General features: G+C 37.3%; 1 long non-coding RNA gene across 3 annotated transcripts in view; it reads right to left on the bottom strand.

Moving 5' to 3' along the window:
• The window catches only part of LOC144297927 (uncharacterized), a 224,338-nt gene that overhangs the window by 24,768 nt on the left and 178,706 nt on the right, over positions 1 to 20,864 (bottom strand). The window lies entirely within an intron of this gene.

Consider the following 20,864-nt stretch of genomic DNA (forward strand, 5'->3'; position numbering starts at 1 on the left):
GAGGGGTATTCATTGTTATTGCTGGACAGTTGTTGGAGTCGAGCTCCCCTCGTAGTGTTCACTGACACTGCAGGGGGGGTACCACCCTCTTTTGAATGGTAGCTTTCTTAAGAATTATTCATAGTCAGAAAACACATATTGGCCTTCCTAGGCAAATGACTAATCAAATCCTGTCATGATCTTCACTTCCCCAAGTATAATTCATCATTGGTCATTCTGCCCTATACCAGGATCTTTATAGTGCAGCCTCCCTACCACATAGTAGCTTCTAGAAGATAATGTCTACATCTGGTTAACATCTATCCCTGGTTCTTAGCATAGAAAAACATTTTCTGTTTGTCAGTTATGGTTCTCTTCCCAAGTAGCCTAGCTCAATGTATACTCTCTCATAACCAGAGATATGGTTCAAAAACTAGCCAGCTATCTTTTGTAGAGGTCTATCACTGATCACAAAGAAAGGTTTGAAAAGGAGTAGAATAAAATTGTGAAGTACAGTGATTACGAGTCAAGGTCTATCTCAGACTATTTGTGAAATCTTGACGACTTTGCCTTATGACCCTGAGCCTCCGTTTATAACCTCTGGATATTAATAACACTCACTTTATAGAATTTTTCTGAAATAATTATTTCTCTTTTTTTTTAAGATTTTATTTATTTATTCATGAGAGATGCAGAGACAGAGAGACAGAGACACAGGCAGAGGGAGAAGCAGGCTCCCTGCAGGGAGCCCGACATGGGACTGGATCCTGGGTCTCCAGGATCACACCCTGGGCCAAAGGTGGCACTAAATTGCTGAGCCACCGGGCTTCCCTGAAATAATGATTTCATATAAAATCCTTAGTACCATGCCTGTCACATAATCAACAATCAAAAGGCTTCTTCTTTTTTTCTTTTGATCGGTGCAAATTCATGCTTCATAATTGTGGTAGACAGCCTCTAAAATGAGCTCCATTGATCTCTACCTCCTGGTATTTATGCTCTCCCCTGAATGTAGACAGGACCTACTAACTCACTTCTAACAAACAGAATTTGATAAAAATCATGAAATGTCACTTCAAAGACTAATAAGACCATGACTTTTGTATCACTCTCTTTCTTGACATCTCAGTTGCTTATTCTGAGGAAGACTAGCTGCCATGTTATAAGTTACCCTATGGAGATGACTATGTGGCTAGGAACTGGCAAGATCTCTGGCCAAAATCCAGCGTTCAATCCAATTGCTTATGAGGAACTGAATCCTGCCAAAAGCCACATGAATGATTTTGAAAATGAGTCCTTCCTCAGTTAAATCTTGAGATGCCTGCAGCCTGGGTCAACTTCTTGACTGCAGCCTTTGTGAGACCTAGAGCCTGAGAACTCATAAACCTTACCACAATTTAAAAAAATTTATTATGGAAATGCAATTGACATGAGCCTAATTTATATTTCTGACTCACGAAAGAAATGTTTATTAATTTAAAACACTTAAGTTTTAGGATGATTTGTTATACAGTATTAGGAAAAGAATGAAAATCATAAAACCTGCTGGTGAGGGCTCTTTAGAATCTTTATATTCAGAAAGCTGCTCATTATGGCCATGTTTGTACATTAAGCTGCAGGAGAAATATCGATGGTAGAGACATGTGCCTCTTATGCTATTCCTCCTACCTGATGCTCCCACCTGATGTTTACCTGGTTAAACATAATTTATCATAAGCACAGTATCTGAGGCTGAAGAGCAAAGTGGCAGTGATATGGGGCAAAGAAAAGGAGAGAAAAGAATTAGGACTGACATTTTATGTCTTTTAAAAAATCTGACCTTTTGGAAATATCACTGTGTACATTTAAAATATTAATAAAGGCTCTTGCTGTTAGTAGGCGAAGGGGGTTGTTGTCATCTGTGACCTTTTATTGAAGTAAAAGAAAATTGACAGTTTTATTAGCAATAGAATATCGCATGAGAAAATGCAAAGGAGAAATAAAAGCTGCCAGTAGCAATTAGTTACATAAGCAGAATAACATTAGGCAGCTAAGATTTTAGATGAGAAGAGCCTATATATGACTTTGAGCCTCCTCCACTGAAGCCAGTGTAAATTACGGCTACATTGAGAAGGCACTATTGCTACTCTATTTCTTCGGGGAAGATCATCTGTATTTTTGTATTTCTTTTTTTTTTTTAATTTCAGCCAACACATTTTCTTCAAGAAAAATCATGTAGAAGAACTTCTGATCCCCTATGCACTGCTACCCATTTATGTATCCATTCAACTAATATTTATTAAGTACTCATGATGTACTTGACATTTTTTCTAGGCTCAGAGGAATCAACAATGAAAGAAAGAGATAAGGTCCTTGCCCTTGGGGAGCTTATGTTCCAATGGGGATGACTAAATAAGCAGGCATATAAATGTATGTAACTGCTGTGTTGAAAGAGCAAGATCTAGAAGAACAATCATAAAATAACACCATTTTTTCCCCTCTGCAACTTATTCAAACCCCCTCTGTGAAATTTGTTCTTACTCTCTGTGGATGAAATATTGGTTCAGCCCCAGATCTTCTTCAACACATATATCACTCTATCAATAAAAATTTCTCTAATTGCTATTAGGCACAAAACAGTTTCATTTAAGTAATAAAAATATCCAGTCTCCATGGACTAGTCAAAACTCTTCCTTTCATTTATAGATAAATCTTCTCACTTTACCAATAGAAACAGCCACAATCTTGGGATGCCTGGGTGGCTCAGTTGGTTAAGTTCATGATCTCAGGGTCTTGGGATGGAGCCCATGTGGGGCTCTCTGCTCAGTGGGGAGCCTGCTTTCCCCTCTGCCTGCTGCTTTCTCTGCTCCTGATCTTTCTGTCAAATAAATAAGTAAAAATCTTTAAAAAAGAGAGAGAGAGAGAAACAAGCACAAGCCACAATCTACTTCTTGCCATGAGACTTTTCAGCTGTTAGGTACTGCCTAGGAGACAATTTCCAAAAGATTCTCTGAAGCCTCAGTTAGACTGGAGCAAACACTGGTGAAGGGAGGGAAAATCCAAAGCAAACCAACAGCTCTCCCCAAATTCTCTTTCTCTGAGATGTTTCTTCTTAACCTTTTCATACACTTAAGGTGAGTGTTGGGCACAGCCACAAAAACTTTTCTTCTCCCCCATATCCTGTGAAGATGGAGCTTCATTTTAGGACGTGCAAGTACCTACCACCTAATGTTTCACTCTCAGCTTTTTAGGACTTTCCCCAAATTAGAGACAAAAAGGACCTCAGTTTATCTATCTATCTATCTATCTATCTATCTATCTATCTATCTATCATCTATCTTCTATTGTATTTTCCACGTAGTAAAAGCAGCAATAATTTAAAATAATAAGTTAAAAAAAAAATAAAATAAAATAATAAGTTATGGCACTATGGGTTATTGAGGTGATAGGCAAGTCTTTTTAAGGAGGTAATCCTGCCCCACTGAAGGGAATTTACAAAAAGAATATAAGGAGGAATAAGAACCCTGAGGTGACGTTGGGCTTATTTACTAAATAAAATTTAAGAAACTTAAAAGAGTGGATCTTAACTTCTGCTCCTACAGCACTTCTCATTGTCCTTCACCCAGCACTCTTTGATAGTAAATGCTTAACAATTTTTGTTTTATTAACTAAATGATTTGGGAGATTAAAAAAAAAACAACACTGAGAGGTCTCTGGATAATATTCTTAGCCATGTGGATTCGTGAGCATTAAAATATGCCATGTGTGTTGCTCAGATTGGTGAATAGAGTTTTAGGATCTACCAGTCTCTGAGGATTCTTCCTTTTGTACATATTTTCACTAACTTCGGACCCAGTCTTTTTTTTTGTCAAGAAACATCACTTTTTTTCTTAAACTGTGATCTGTATTTTAGAGATTAACTTGAAAGAGAATCTCAGGCTAATATTTGAGCCTGTCTTGGCTTGAGATGTGATTCTTCTTTTACTGATATATTTATAGTTTCAGAAAGGAAACTTGGACATTTACAGAAAATCTTATGAATATTTGAAGGAAGGCCCATCAAGTGGAGTTAAGAGACTAAGTGCTTTTATAGCAGAAAAAAAAAAATAGCTGTCATAGAACCCAAAGTCAAATGGGAATTGTAAGTGTAAACTACATGAAATCCATTTACTGGAAAAATACATATATGTCCTTATGAAGGACCCCAAGGCAGCCAAGGACTGTCCTTACCACACTCTCTAGGTTATTTAACACTAGTCTAAATGACAAACTTACTTCATGTCTAAAGAATTTCTATTCTCAAATAAGCTGTCAAGTGGAATTCAGAGACAATGTAAGTTGTTTATATAATTTGAAAGTTAAGAATATATGATTAAGCTAGTTGGACTGACCTTTAGTTATAAGAATTTGAAACCAAAAATGCATGGGAAAATGGTTATCTTTCCAGGCAATGACAACACAGTCATTAAAGACTGAATCACAGGTACCCAATGGTTATATTGCTTTTTTCCTTCAGCCTACATTTATTGGTCACATATTCTGTGCCAAGCACTGAGCTAGATACGAAGCATACAAAGAGCACCATGACATATTTTTTGCCTCTAAAGCCAAAGTAGAGGCCATCCTTCATTTTATGTTGAAGATTTAATATTTTGAATACATACTTCATTTTATGTTGAAAATTTACTATTTTGGATATATAAAGTTAAATAAAATATTTTCTTAAAGTTAATTTCACTTGCTTTTTTTTTATTTTTATTTTTTTTTAAGATTTACTTATTTATTTTTGACAGAGAGAGAGGAGGGGCAGAGAGAGATAAGCAGACTCCCTGCTGAACATGGAACCCAATGCCAGGCTGGCTCCCAGGACCCTGAGTTCATGACCTGAGCTGAAACCAAGAGTCAGCCATCCAACCAACTGAGCCACCCACACACCCCAGTTTCTTTTTACTTTTTAAATATAACTACTAGAAAACTCAGTTATGCAAGTAACTCATATTCTTTTTCTATTGGACAACACTCTCTAGAGAGATTTGCTCACGTATGTCCACCCATCCGCACTTCAGCCCTAGGCTGGTCCAAATCCAGAAGTAGGCTGTGCTACTAATGCTATTTACTCGCAGCCTAAATTCATTGCCCTGAATCTCCAATAAGTGGTGTTTAGCCCTCCTGCCTGGATGTGTAAGACCCTCAAGTCTCTATCTAAGCTCTCATCTCAAGTATAGTACCATTTATAAAAACATTTCATAATTTTTTTTTTCTTGAACGAGTGTGTGACAAACTTTTGAAATGGTTTCCCTTAGGGGAAAATACAGGACTTAATATTAAATCTTTAGAGTTGTAAGACTTCTGCATCCAGATTGAATATCAAAACTTTTACCACATATACCAACTATCACAAGTTCTGGACAATGATTGACAACAATTACCAGTAACTGACCACTAACTTTTTTTTTTTTTTTGAAACTGAGGAAAACTAAAGAAGAAGAAGATACAAGTAAACAAGTGTGTTTGGAATAGAGACCTGAGTATGGAAGTAAGAATTCTCTTCAAAGAGATATAAGGATAAATAGCTGGTTATAAATTGACAGCAATTATGGGTAGTGATTCTGTTGGGTTTTTTTTCTCAAGAACTTCCTGGATGTTATTTTAGGTACTTCTGTAGGTTTTTAAATAATTCGAAGTTGGGAAATGTCTTTGAGGTAGATTGTTTGCAGAAATGACCATAATTATGCCTCTTCCTGGATTCATGCTCCTTCACCATGCAGCTTTGTGGTGTTTCCCACAGAGAGGCATAACCCATTTCTCCGTTCATTGAATTCAATCTGGCCTATGGTTTGCTATAAAAAATGAACCAGAAGTGACTGTGCCTGTCCTGAGTGTGGACCTCAAGACATCTTTTATGCTTCTGTCTTTCTCATGGGACCCTGTAACAACTGTGAAAACATTCAGCCTACCCTGGTGAAAAGTATTTTAAGTGTGGAACAGAAATGAAGATCATCATAGATTAGCCACCTATACCTGGTAGCTCACCACAGACATGTGAGTTCATCCACTGAACCAGGATAGCCACTCAGTTACTAAGCCCAGCCCCAATTACTAACCCATAGGAACATGACTTAAATTAATGACTACTGTTTTAAGCCACTGAGTTTTAGGTGATTTGATATATAGCAAAAGCTAACTTATTGAGACTTCTAATTCTTTTATTGCCTTCCCACACAGCAGAATCTAAGTTTGTAAGATGGGATGACTACTATTGATTAGCTCCTCTGTAACATTTAAGTGGCAAACCTATGTGAATATTGAAATCATACTTCTTGTCCAGAAAATGATTTAACTTTAGTTGGTACTGCAAATTTAGAAGACAATTAAGAAGGAGGAAGGCTATAAGTAATCTGGTTCTACATGCTTTTAATAAGGTCAGCTGATTTTCAAGGTTCTAAAACAATTTTATCTCCAGACGAGTTATCACTGAAAGGACCTGTTATATTAAAAACAACAACAACAACAACAACAACAACTCACATCTTCCATGATTCTGATCATTTCAGAATGTTTTCCACTGTTTTATTATGCCCTCTGAAGATTTGAGTTCAGTCATTAAACTTCATCCCCTAGCTGACAAATTGCTGATATTATTTCTGTTTGAGTGGGATAATGCCATAATCATGGTGCTCTTTGGAGTTACATTCGCCTTCAGGGAAATTGAGCCTGCTAATGTAGCTAGGATTAAATGTGAAGGTGACATGTCATGTGACACTTTGCTATGCTAGAGACTTAAAGAAATAAGCATCCTACTTCAAATATGCACATAAGAAAGAGAGTTCTTAGAGAGAAGCATTTCTTTTAAAAATATCAGATTTAATGAATGGAACTTCAGGTCATGCATGCTGACTCTTGGTTGGATTACTGTTTTTTCTCATTAAGCCAAAAATAAATGTGAGATAGAAGTGTTAGACAAGAGTTCCTGTGGGGTGCTGTCTAGTAGGAAGGTCTCAGGAGAGGAATATGGGTCTTTGGAAATTAGCATAGGATGGGCAGAAAGTGAATGAGATGATGGAGAGCTGGACCCACTGCTACAGAATCCCCACCTTTAGTGACTCCACAACTCACCACACCCTCCTGGAACATAGGCAGGTTGTAACTGTATCTCTTGAGGAAGCTAGTGAGAAGTGGAGTTGTATGTCAGTGGATCTCAATGATTGACATGGTCATGGATGTGGAGATGAGAGGATACAATGGGATAGTGATGTTAGAAATTTTGTGAAATTGTAGAGAGGAACTGCAACCACTCACAATGTGAAATCAAATGTTCAAATTCAGAGTGTCTAAATATCTGAGAGGAAATAACTCTCTAAGTTGTTTATAAGGTGTTATGTTTTAAGAGGTCCAGGATATGGGTCATAAGAAGCAAGAGAGAGATGCATCATTGAATCACTCCCCTGGAACTGAGAGGAGCACTAAGTCGTGGCTGAAAAATGCAACTCATAGTGCAGAGTAAACATTGATCCACTGAGGGCACGGTGGTCATTACACGGTAGAGTATGGACAATACTCCAAGATGGACATCAGAATATCTGGGGAAGCACTTATAAGACTAAATGTTGCAGAGACATCTAGCCTCATGATAAATCTAAGAGAATTATGTGAAATTACCAAAGTGACTCCCTCATGAAATTTCAGACTGGAAATTGTTGATGGTGATGTTTCACTCAGGTGTTTTATTTTGTTTGTTTTGCTTCCTGAAGACCATTTTAGAAGGGAAAGAAGGAGTTCCTTTGTACCGTGGTTCCGTGATTTGTTGAGAGGAATTCCTTGCACAGTAGACACTAGACTGTGTCTATCCAGGCCTGGCTGTCAGCAACAGTTGGAACTCTGGTTGAGGCTATTCAAATCCAGAAACTGGAAATATTTGTCAGGATGTAGTGCCAGGAAATGGAACATTTTAGAATTGATGTTAGGATAGTATCTATCAAACTTGGGCTTATGAATTCTCTGGGAGAAATTTTGCTTTTAAGATTTTCATTGGATAAGTGAATAAAAGAACAATATTTCAAAGCCTATTTCAGAATCTTCAGATGATTTCTTATGAGTAAGTCTTGTCTTTGTCTTGCAATTTCAGTGCTTGTGTTTTCATTCATGGAGCCAACTGAAGGCTCTAAAATGCCATTACATGTTACAAATAAAGGTTTTGTGGGTGTTTAATAATGGGAAATGCTGGGAGAATTGAACCAAAGGCATATCAAATTCAGAGGCAGCACTAGGGTCCAGAAATTTCATTTTCTTTTAAAGATAGCTAGGCATTGTTCATATTTGGGAAAAACTGGGTTGGATTATGCCACCGAATTGCTGTGAGAGTGACAGGCTTTTGGGGAGAAGGTGCTAGGAAAACTATGTCATCTCACATTGGAAATGGCCTGTGCTGGCTGTCCTGTGCAACACAGTAGACTCTAGCCACATGGGCTATTTAAACACACCTGTACATGAGTTAGAATTTTTGAAACATTTAGAAGATTTCAATTGCCACATTTCATTGGCTACATTTCAGGGTTCAATATCTGCATGTAATTAAAGGCTATTGTATTTGACAGCACAAACACAGAAAATGCCCATCATGACGTAAAATTCTACTGGACAGCTCTGCTTCATGTTCTCCAACTTTTGAACATCTCCATGTCTTCACAGAAATGCTTTCTAAAACTTGCTTACATGTATGGCAATTGAAAGGGTTGGTTGGATTCCTATTTGGTGACTGCTCATGAGCAAGGTGGTGTGAACATATATGTGTTGAGTTATGAAACTTGTATAGAGCAAGCATGGAACATTGCTGGGGTGGATAATTTGGAAATCAGGCTTGACTAGAATTAGTCAAAAAGGAATGATGGATAATTTGGATATCATCTAGAAGGTCCTAGAATTTTCACTCATTGAGAAGCACATTTGAGAGACGGAAAGAGGACTTGGCACTATAGTCTTTAAGAAATAAGACAAAATGGCCAGTAAGGTTTCAGCAGAGGGCCCTGGTCCAGGCATGGATGAAGAGCAAGATGTTGATGTGATTGAGTCTCTTTTGGTTAGATCCCCAACATGAAGGGTACCAGGGATTTGTACCCTGCATCCTGGGAATGTCATCAAGTTCAAACATCATGACTGTGTGGCATCCCTAAGGAGGCTGAAACCAAGTCCTTGCACTTTCATTTTCTACCAGGATTCTCACACAGGAGCCTGGCATCATAGTAGCAAAGATATCAGACTTAGAGGACACAAAGCATGATGAGGGCACCATTAGTTGGTCCTGCATCTGAAACCACATGGATTGGAGACAGTGGGTTTCTTTCTATTTTTTTCTTTTTCTTTTATTCTTTTTTATTGGAGTTCAATTTGCCAACATATAGCATATCAGCCAGCGCTCATCCTGTCAAGTGCCCCCTTCAGTGCCCATCACCCAGTCACCCCAACCCCCCGCCCACCTCCCTTTCCACTACCACTTGTTTGTTTCCCAGAGTTAGGAGTCTCTCATGTTCTTTCTGTCATCCCCATGAGTTTCTTCCTTTCTTTCTTTCTTTCTTTCTTTCTTTCTTTCTTTCTTTCTTTCTCTGGGAATTTCTTTCCAGCTCTACAGAATACGGGCTTGGAATTAGATTCATTTTAAGCTTTATAGATATCAACTCATTAAATCTTTCTAACAATCTACTATTTAGAAATGACTGCCACGGTTTAAAAATGAAGAAATTGGCACAAAAATAGCAAATGATTTCCTAAACATTACACAGATAGAAATTGCTTTGCTAATATTTAAACCTAGGATTTCTGGTTTCAGAATCCTGCTCTTACCACATTGCTTTGCTACATTACTCTCCATTCTTAATCCTTTATTCTACTCTTTGGTGACTAAAAGATACAAGTTAACAAAAAACGTCAGCTTATATTTCAGTATATCTTGTTGAATTCAACAAAGTAAAACCCTCTTTAGTCCTTCAAACAATAATTTCTGCAAGAAGGTCATGGCTAATTTACCAGTTTATCTTCAATTTTGCTCACTAAACATCAATGGAACCACTTGAGATTGTGAGTTCTAGTGGAGGCTTAGCCAAAAATTCAAGGCTGCCCTTTCAAGTTAGGAAGGCATTGGTTGGGATAAGAAGGGAGACCATTTGACATTTTATCAAGATATACTTCACATACCTTAAAATTCACCCTTACAAAATGGACAATTAGTGATATTTAATATAGTCACACATTTGCGCAATTACCACTAGTTTTAGAACATTTTTATCAATCCCAAAAGAAATTCCATTCCCTTAGCAGTCAACCTCAATTCTCAGGTCCCTGACAACCACTGATCTACTCTCAGCCTTTATTAATTTTTCTATTCTGGAAATTTTATATAAATGAGAACATACAATATAAGGCATTTTATGTCTTACTTCTTTCACTTAGTGTAATGTTTTCAAGGTTCATCTATATTGTAGCATGTGTCAGTATCTCATTTCCTTTAAGGCCCAAAAATATTTAATTGTGAGGTTATTCCACATTTGGTTTATTCATGCATCAGTTGAGGGACATGTGGATTCTTCCCACTTTCTGGTATTATGAATAATACCAGACAAATGTTATGACATTTGTATGACATTTGTATGTTGACCATACAAATGTTATGACATTTGTATGCAAGTTTTTGTGTGGATATGTGTTTTTTTAATTCTCTTAAGTACTAGAATTGCTGGGTCATAAAATAACTCTATGCTTACCTTTTTGAAAAACTGCCAAAATGTTTACCAAAGGGTTGTACCATTTTACTCTGTCTTCAGAATAGGAGGTGGGTCCTATTTTCTCAACAGTTTTTTACAACACTTGTTATTGTTTGTTTTTGATTATATGCATCCTAGTTGGGTATGAAGTAGTATCTCATTGTGGTTTTAATATTTTACATTTCCATAATGACTAATAATACTGAGCATCTTTCCACATGCTTATTGGACATTTGTATATCTTATTTGGAGAAAGGCCTACTTGTCCAAATGCATTGCTCATTTGTATGTTGAGCTATGTCTTTTTATTATTCTACATACAAGTAGTTCTTTATATATTTTACATACAAGTCCTTAATCAGATATATGGTATGCAAGTATTTTCTTCCATCCCATAGGTAGTCCTTTCATTGTTTTATGGCATCATACAAAGCACAAATATATGTTATTTTAAAAAATCATATTATTTATTTTTTCTTTGGAATGCTTGTGATTTTGGCATCATATCTAGGAAATCTTTGTCTAATCAGAGGTCATGAAAATTTACACCTTTTTTTTTCTAAGGGTTTTGTAGTTTTATCTCTTCTGGTTAGGTCTATTTTGATTTCATTTTGTATATGATGTGAAGGAGTGGTCCAACATCATTCTTTTGCATGTGGATATGCAGTTGCTCCAGCACAATTTTGTTAAAAAGACTGCTTTTTCTCCATGGAATTTATCAGCACCTTTTTCAAATAGCAATTCATCATCAAGGTATAGGTTTAAGGTTTACTTCTGGATTCTCAATTCTATTCCACTGATCTATATATCTACTATTAAATCAAAGCAGCCCACAGTTTCAACATCCATAGATCATGCTACATTCTTTTCAGTGATGTTATATCTTCACAAGCCCGAATTTTCAGATAAAAACATGTAAAAATCAATGTGGAAAAAATGTTTGTGAGGGTTTCCAATCTGATTCTGAATTTTGAAAAGTTTTGCAGTGTTCAATAGGCACACACATCCCATTAGTAACTGTCCTTATTTAAAACTGAATCGATATTTATGCGTGTCATGCTTCTAAATGGCTAATCATTTGTTAATACATACATACTTACTAAGTTGTTCACACTAAACTCCTTGATAAATGGGACTGTTATCCTTTCCTTTGGCCTAAGGGTGTTGTGAAGAAATTACTGAGATACTAAGAATGCTATTGTGAGTCTAGAAAGCTTGGGATCCTCTGACAGAGGAGTTTACTAGAAAGAGACAGGGCATGTGACTAAGCAAGCACAACCTAGTGTTACAGAGTTCTGAAAAAAGTCCATATTGACAGTGGAGTGGATTGTCCAGTCTCAGAGGAGAAATCATATTGCACTTGAGTTTCAAGAACTACGGAGTGTTAACATTATCAAATCCTGCAGAGTGGAAGAGAAAGGGACCTAGAAAAAGCACATGGAATCTGAAACATAAAAAGTAATTTTCCTAAGATGGGTTTGGGGATGGGAAGAAGAGATAGGACAGTAGCTTGTTGCTACTAAGAGTTAGAGGAGGTGTTTGTATTTAGATTTACCTGAAAACAAAGCTTGAGACAAAAATACTGGCACAGGTAGTTTATGGGAACATGACTCAGGAGGCAGGAATGAGGAAAACAAGAGTGACACAGAAAAGGTAGAGCATATATGAATGTGTGATGTCAGGGTTGCCCCTCTGGGCAGTAGGGGCTCAGCTCTGTGGGACCTCTGAGAAATCTACAGACTTCCTCTCAGAATTGTCCCCACAACACATGTGCCTTTATCCTTCAGGGATTTTAGCTCCCCTATACTTCTACACGGTGTGCTGAATGGGTTCCTGCAACTTCTGGGGAGGCTCTGAGATGGAAAAGCAGAGAAATACCCAGATGAAGGGGGCCTCTAGTAGCTTGAGTCTTGGAACTGTCCAGCATGACTGTGGCTAAAATCCAAGAGGGATCTATGGGATGTGATTCAAGGAAATAAAATTATTTGTTGTAGAAAGCATTCCTGCATAGAGGAAAAGAAGCCACAGAAATGAGAGGAACACATCCTTTAGGGCAGTGATTTTCAAAGTATGGTCCCCTGAACAAGTAGCATAAATATCACTTGGCAAGTGTGTTAAAAATGCAAATTTTGGGGTCCTATTCAAGACCAATTGAACCAGAAAATCTGATCTCGAGTCCAGTAAGGAATGTGAGTTTTGACAAGTCTTGTAGATAGATGTGCACTAAAATTTGAAAGTCACTCCGTGTGTGTGTGTGAGAGAGAGAGAGAGAGAGAAAGAGAGAGAGAGAGAGATTAAGAGAGAGAAATGAGAAATTCAGGTGAGATGTGAGAAGAGGGGGGCAAACCTAAGCATTTAATACTAATTCTTTTTTTTAAAAGATTTTATTTATTTATTCATGAGAGACAGAGAAAGAAACAGAGAGGCAGAGACACAGGTAGAGGGAGAAGCAGACTCCATGAAGGGAACCTGACATGGGACTTGATCCCCAGTCTCTAGGATCAGGCCCTGGGCTGAAGGCAGCACTAAACTGCTGAGCCACCCAGGCTGCCCTATTAATTCATTCACTGAATGCTTATTGAATGTTTATGCATGCAAGGTACATCTCCACAATTATGTCAAGAATCAGCAAAGGCAGGAGAACATGGACTCTAATAAAATACAAGTATTCCTAAGTCTCCAGTATCCCTATCCTGCCTTTTACAAGACATATTAAAAAGTGACCAAACTGATTACTTTGAATTTTATTACTTTCTCTATCTCTTTTCCGACAGGATTAAAAATGAAATTGCCAAATTGTAGGTAAGTAAAAAGAGAAGGGTAGGATCTACCAACTAGTAATTGATGCTTGAAAATCTGTGAAGTAAAGATATGCCCTTGATTCTGTGTCTATCTTACACTCTAGTGGAAGCTAAAAAGGTAGAAAATTGTCAGTGCTTCCAGTTGAGGATGGATAGGTCTTTTCAGCATCTACTGGCATGAAGCAGTTATGAACAAACATAATGATGCATCACCCTCCATGACTGTTTTCTAAGAAAAAATAAGCATAAGAAAGTTTCTATTCATTGTAATTACAAGAGAAAAAATGTTTCTTTACCTACAGCATGTAATTTGGAGTTATGAACTGAATACTTATCTGGAAACCATGTCATCTTCTTTCTGAGGAAATATATCCTTATGCTGTAAAGCTTTCCTTTACAGAGAACACAGATTTCTATGGCATTTAGTGATCATGGAAAATAATTGCTCCCATTTTCTATCCAACTCTACTTATGACTAAATGAGTTTGAGTCTATTGAATCTTTCATGGAGCATTTTATCCAGAATGACATTCATTGGGAGAGGAAGCATTACCCTGGCTGAGAGAGAAAAAAACACTAACTACGGTCCTCTCCTCCAAGGGGAATGAGTAGCCCTTCTTCCTCATTTATCATTGCCTAACGGGCAAAAGTCTTAAATTTCTTGCCTTGATGGAACACACACAGACTGTGCTGTTTTGAGGCTTGGTTACCTTAGCCAGAGGTATAATTCACTCATACATATTTGAGCATCCAACTAGTCCCTTTGTGTAAGTTTTGATGGGGAAGGGCTTTGGATGAAAAAGCCAATATGAGACCAGTGCTGTCTATAGCCAGAGTATATGCTCAAGAGACAGAGAAAATAAAATAAATGATATTTCAATATGTAGTATGGATTATATTTGGATTACTAGCAAATAAAAATGTATACAACAGGAAGAATGCTCTATCAGAGATTACATTTCTCTTCTTATTGGCCATGTATTAGGGAGAGATGATGACTCACTTTGAGGTAGAAAAATCTATTTCTTTATATCTCCCATGACAGGATGGAAAAATGTATGTGCACACGTGTGTGTGTGTGTGTGTGTGTGTGTAATCTGTCTTTGTGGGTCAAAGGAGAAAAATTTTCAGGGATGCAACTTCAGAGATCTGAAAAGAGGGGTGGGGCATCCTGAGAGGAACTACGGGAAGTTAAGTATTGAGAGATGCTGGATGTGGATTCTGGGTAATAATAACATGCTTTTTTAAAATTTAAATTCAATTGGCCAACATAGAGCAGCACATCATTAGTTTCAGATGTAGAGCTCAATAATTCATCAGTTGCATATAACACTCAGTGCTCACCACATCATGTGTCCTCCTTATGTCAGATAAAGGGCCAGTATCCAAGATCTGTAAAGAACTTATCAAACAACACTCCAAAAAAAAATACTGCCCTTTTTTATTTTTATTTTTCCCCACCCTTATTGAGATATAATTGACAAATAACATTGTATAAATTTAAGGTATACAATGTGATGATTTGGTATATATATATGTTTGTTATAGTGCATTGTCAGTCTTTTTACACTAGATCATAAGTTTCATGAAGGCGTGGGTTTTTTCTGTCTTGTTCATCACCATCTAGGACAGTGCCTGGGTTACTAAACAGTATTCAATGCTGAATGATTGTATAAGTATCAATCGTATGCTGGAAAGCATGATTTTTTTCTCGTCCCAGAACATGTCTGAATTATAGCATTAGGATAAAACATAATCCTTTCAGTGATGATGTTGCAAAAGACTGCTCACCTTTCAATACCTTCTCCCTACCCTGGATCCATTTCTATGTGCCACCGATGTCTGACTTTTGCTGAGGAATAACCATAAACTCAGCCAATGGGCTCTCTCCATTGGACCATGGTCCTGTTTCTAATCTTCTAGTAACCCAAACCAATGGGCAGTCTCTGTCACAAAAGCCATAATTCCAGGAGCAGTGGAGTCCATTATGCACCTACAAGTCCTATGATAAGGAGCTTTCAAATTTCCCACCTCAGCTATAATACCAGTTGAAGCAGCACAGTTAAATAATAAACAAATGACTATGCAGTACCAGGCACAGATAGATAGAATAGAGAGACTTGAACCAGTTTGGTTTAGAGGTTTGGGAAGTCCATAGGAATCTCTGAAATTCTGCCACCAGTGGAAAATCAAAGACCATCAAAACTATAAGCATAGTCCACTGAGCTGGCTGCGGTTCCTATTACTGAAACAATGTTTTCCAGAGAAAACTCATATACCTAAATCAATGATAGAGGACTATCAATGGTATATAGGACAACTCCACTTTTAGTACTTCTGGAAAAGTCTTTGTAATAGGCCCAATCCCTAGGCTTAGAACCTCAATGTGGCCAATATATACCCTGGTATGCCACCTTTTATGGCTGTACTGGCTGACTTACTCCACAAGCCACTACCATTCAGTAAATCTAGAAAATACTGTTTCTGTACAGACTACCAGGCTCCAGATGACATCCAGCCTCAGCCCCGAGTTTATTGTCTACAGTACTTTAAGATAAACTAATATTTGAGATCAATGGCTCAAGTCCAGGAGGCCTTTACCTGGTCTTTCTTACAGGGTGGCTGTAGATTGTGGTGGCTATCAGTTCAAACCCTGAGTGCAGACCATTGCATTTCAAGCCTCACCCTATTATACCACACTGAATGGTGTAGGACGGATGCTTATCTTTTCTCAGTCACTGTTCCTTTGTCTATAACAGGGGGCCAAGCATAGTGACTAACTGATGAGATTGTTATACAGCCTAGTATAATAATCCATACAAATAATCTAGTATGACTTTCACCATCGTCTCTTCCTACTTCTCCAAGATGACATCATCACTGCTAGTGAGTAGTTCCACCTATATCCCAGAGCTTTGGGTACACCTTCCTGCCCCTGTATATTTTTTGATACTGTACTCTCCACATAGAGCATTTTCTCTCTGATGTAAAACCTGAAGGAGCAAGACTTCTATCTACTGCTTGTCTTGTGGGAGGCTCCCATTTCCATCAGTCTCCTCCTAGCCCCCTGAGGCCTGCATAATGGGCACTGTCTTCTGTCTACTTTTCTTAGACAGATGGCCCGTAAACTGATTAGCTCAAAGTCCAGTGTGATTATTATTGCATTTACTAAAGAATATTTATTTTTCTTGACTAATTATCCAGTTCGGAGATTTCCTAATCCTTGTTGTCTGGCCTAGAGTTTACAAAAGCTCTTGTTCCATGACTGATGACTTTTTTGGCCATTGCAAACTCTGCTTAAGCCGCAGAAGGATAAGAAGCAAATAGGATAACTTTAAATCACTGGCATATGCTGCTTAGGAAGGAAAGTTGCTAAGTTCAGAATACATAAATGTATCTTTGCATTCAAAAAAAGGAAAAAAAAAGGGAGGGGATAATCTAATCAATATTTCTGGGGAAACAGATTTCACCTTCTTCAGCAGCAGTGAATTCTACTGGGGAACTGACATCAGATTAGTACCTTACCCCATCAATGTTAGTCTTATACACAACACTGTTGTTACTTGTACTGTGAATGGTAAACTTAAGGGCTGTGATCTTCAAACTATGCTTGCCAGACCAGCAGAAACAGCATTACTTAGAACTTGTTAGATTGCAAATTTGGGGGCCTCACTTCAGACTTACTGACTCAGAGGCACTGTATTCTAATAAGCACTCCAGGTAATTCTGGTGTATGCTACAGTTTGAGAACAAATACAATAGAATAATGCCTTCTATGGGATCAGACTTCTGCCTTCTTATTTACCTTTAGAGGAACAGCAAAGTTTCCTGTGATATAGCACTTCTAGATTAGAAAGATTTCTGTGAATTTGACTTTGGTAAAACATTCAGGAAGCTGGTGGATATTTCAGGTGAATATCAGAACCTATATCCTCCGTCACCTATCTTTCATTATACTTGACTTCCAGAAGTTGAAATTTATTGTCAAGGTGTGCAATCTTTATAGACCAGATCTTGGCAGTGTGGTTCCTGCAGAAAGTAGGGTCCACATCACATATCAGGTCTACTTAAGAAATTTCAGGTATTTACAAAGCATGAATTCACACCAAAGAGATTCAGAAACATTCTAACACATGAAGAAGCCCCTCAAATCAACTCGTTTTCAGAAGGATCTTGCTTGAAAGGACTATTCCTAAAGGAAATTTCCAACAAGGTATGGACATGGGTGAATTTTGGTTTGGATTGCTTTGTTTATTATGATGCTCTTGGTTATAAGTTACGGAAAACTTAGTTCAAATAAGTTTAAACAGAAAGGGCCTTGTGTTGGTTTCTGTAAAGTCTAACATGGCCTAACTTCGGAAAAGTGACAACTATGGCATAGGGCATCTTCTTTTCTTAAGTTCTGTTTCTTTTCTCTGTTGAATTTATTCTCAACAGAATTACCTCAAATGATAGCAAGAATGGCCTCCAGCAGTTTAAGGCATATGCTTCACCAGTACAGGGTAAAGAAAGATTATTATTATTATTTTTTTTTTCTGATAGCTCCAGCAAAAGTCCTGGTTAAGGCTCTTATTGACCTGCCTTGGTTCACACACCTATCTTGTCACTAAATGATGAGGCTTGTGCTGAACTGACCCAGTCTGGGGTAGAGGCAATGCCAATCAAGAGAACTCAAAGAAAACAGAGGGGTTTGGCCAAGTGGAAAGTAAAGGCCCTGTTGTCCAAAAAGAGATACTAGACTGGCAAAAACAATTTGTTTCTATTACAGGCTCTAAGAAAATACATTACAGTCCAGAGTTTTAGAATAATGTTGCTTTTTGACCCTGTCATCTACATGCATACTAGAAGCCTTCATTCTATTGTCAGCATACACATCTAGGGACTAATAAAGACCACAGAATCCAATATTGGCCAATGACATCAAGTGTCCTTTTGTTGTTCTCTTATAAATAATGCACATTCATGTGGTAATGTGCTGAATGATGGGAGGAAAAGCCCATAGGACTACAGCTTCTAATTATTTATAAGGAGGATATTCTGGAAGATCAGAAAAAATACATAAAAGTCAATTATCTAAACATTTTAGAACCAAGTGGCCTACAAAGAACTCAGCTTTGAAAATAAATTTAACAAGTCACCAGTTTAAAAACTGGTTCATAAATCCACATGCATGCACTTTTTCATTGCATATTTTCAAAAACAAATAGTTGGTTTACAAAGCACAACCTTGCTCCCTCCTCCTAGTCTGAAGACTCCTATTCATTAGGGTCATTAACCACTGTCTTTTAAGAAGTCAGAGTTTGACAAATCCAGATGTATATACATAAACTCTTCCACGCCTACTGAAGAGTCATTTGAATTTTCATACCAAGTGTGAAACGGTAATATGGGGGATGGCAACTGTGGAATGGTATGTGTTGAAAGGCAATTGTGGAATGGTAGGTGTGTAAGGCAGGTGTGGAATATACTGCAGTAAATTGCTATTGAATGTAGCTACTGTGTGGTACAGTCTCTTTGAGGGAAGAGAATTAGGGAACTCTGGCTGAAACACCAAATGTCACACCTCACTGTCTTTCTTTCTTTCTTTTTTTTTTTCCTCACTGTCTTTCTATCAGATGGGCCCCCACTACGGATTAATTCTGTTATAGGAGTATCTCAGCCCTGCCAAAATGTATGAAGCCCTCCTTGCATAGTACTGTCCAGTCAGATACAGTGCATTGCCTGCTGTAGGCCCAGGAGAGGAAGAAATAGATTCAACCTTCCTTTTGTTGTCAGCATTGATATTCTTTTTTAATTTTATTTTTAAAATTTAAATTTAATTAATTAACATATAATGTATTATTAGTTCAACACCCAGTGTCAGCACTGATATTTTATTTCTCAGACAACTCAGATAGAAAGGTCACTATAGGTAAATGTGAACTCCATCAGCATCCCGAGTTCAAAGGTACCCCTGAAGGACAAGGTTTATATCAACAGGTAAGAAAGAAAATCAGATTTGAAATGGCAAGTGTAGGGTGGCTACTTGTTCAGGCTCTGGATTAGATTTGGACTTATATCTCAGCTCTACTATTTACACATCTGTCTTTTAGGAAACATTAATAAATAAACAAACAAAAAAGACAAAACAACAACAAAAAACATTGAGTACCCAATTACTCATCTTAATGGAGGCTCAGCTATAAGTCCTAAGAATTAAGAGAGACAACATATGTCAGGTGTCTATTTGGTGAGTCCTTGGTTGGTGATAGTCATTATGAGTACTAGAATCTGAAATAAAGTGAAAAAAAAAAAAAAACCAGAAAAAGGAACAAAAAGCAAACAAACAAAAATGAAGCAAATTCACTTAACCAATTAGTTAGTTTTTCCTCGCTTCTAAAACATGGCTATGAGTAATCCCAGAAGTCCACACAAACTTTAGAAATACACACCCTAAGTTAGTTCTTAAGGATTTTTTGAAAATTTAGATTTATGCTTAATGTTTTTATCTCAGGTATTTCTGATTGCTTCATGTATTTTGATACTGGCAATAAACTGCCCAGTTTTTATGCTGTCTTAAAATCCTTAATAAACTCTTTTGTTCTCTTTCTTATTTTTTAAAATTTGTTTTATTGGAGTTCAATTTGCCAACATATAGTACAACACCGAGTGCTCATCCCGTCAAGTGTCCCCCTCGGTGCCCGTCACCCCAACCCCCATCCACCTCCTTTTCTACCACCACCCCCTTTTTTTTTCCTTTCCACTACCCCTTGTTCGTTTCCCAGAGTTAGTAGTCTCTCATGTTCTGTCTCCCTCTCTGATATTTCCCACTCATTTTCTCTCCTTTCCCCTTTATTCCCTTTCACTATTTTTTACATTCCCCAAATGAATGAGACCATATAATGTTTGTCCTTCTCCGATTGACTCATTTCACTCAGCATAATACCCTCCAGTTCTATCCACGTTCAAGCAAATGGTGGGTATCTGTCGTTTCTAATGGCTGAGGAATATTCCATTGTGTATATATAATATATATATATCACATCTTTTTTCATTCTCTTTTTTAAATTAATATATTTTCAGCTTGCTTGTAAGAATTCTCTACTGATATTTCAAAGTAACATAGAGCTTGAAGGAGGTTGCTGGTGAAAATATTTTCTCCAAAATGGCATAATTTACAAAGTCAAGAAGTAAATTGATAAATTTTGGTCAAGATTGGAATAGGAAATATCACTTATCTCTAAAATATATAAGCTTTTACCTTATTTTCATTGATTATGAAGTTTATGGACTCAAAGAGCATGTAGTTTTAAAGTAACTGGTAAGAAGGCATTCTCAATTTAATTTTAAGAATGATCTGAACAGGGGATCC

Source organism: Canis aureus, chromosome 26 (genome assembly GCF_053574225.1).
Source record: "Canis aureus isolate CA01 chromosome 26, VMU_Caureus_v.1.0, whole genome shotgun sequence".
Lineage (NCBI taxonomy): Eukaryota > Metazoa > Chordata > Mammalia > Carnivora > Canidae > Canis > Canis aureus.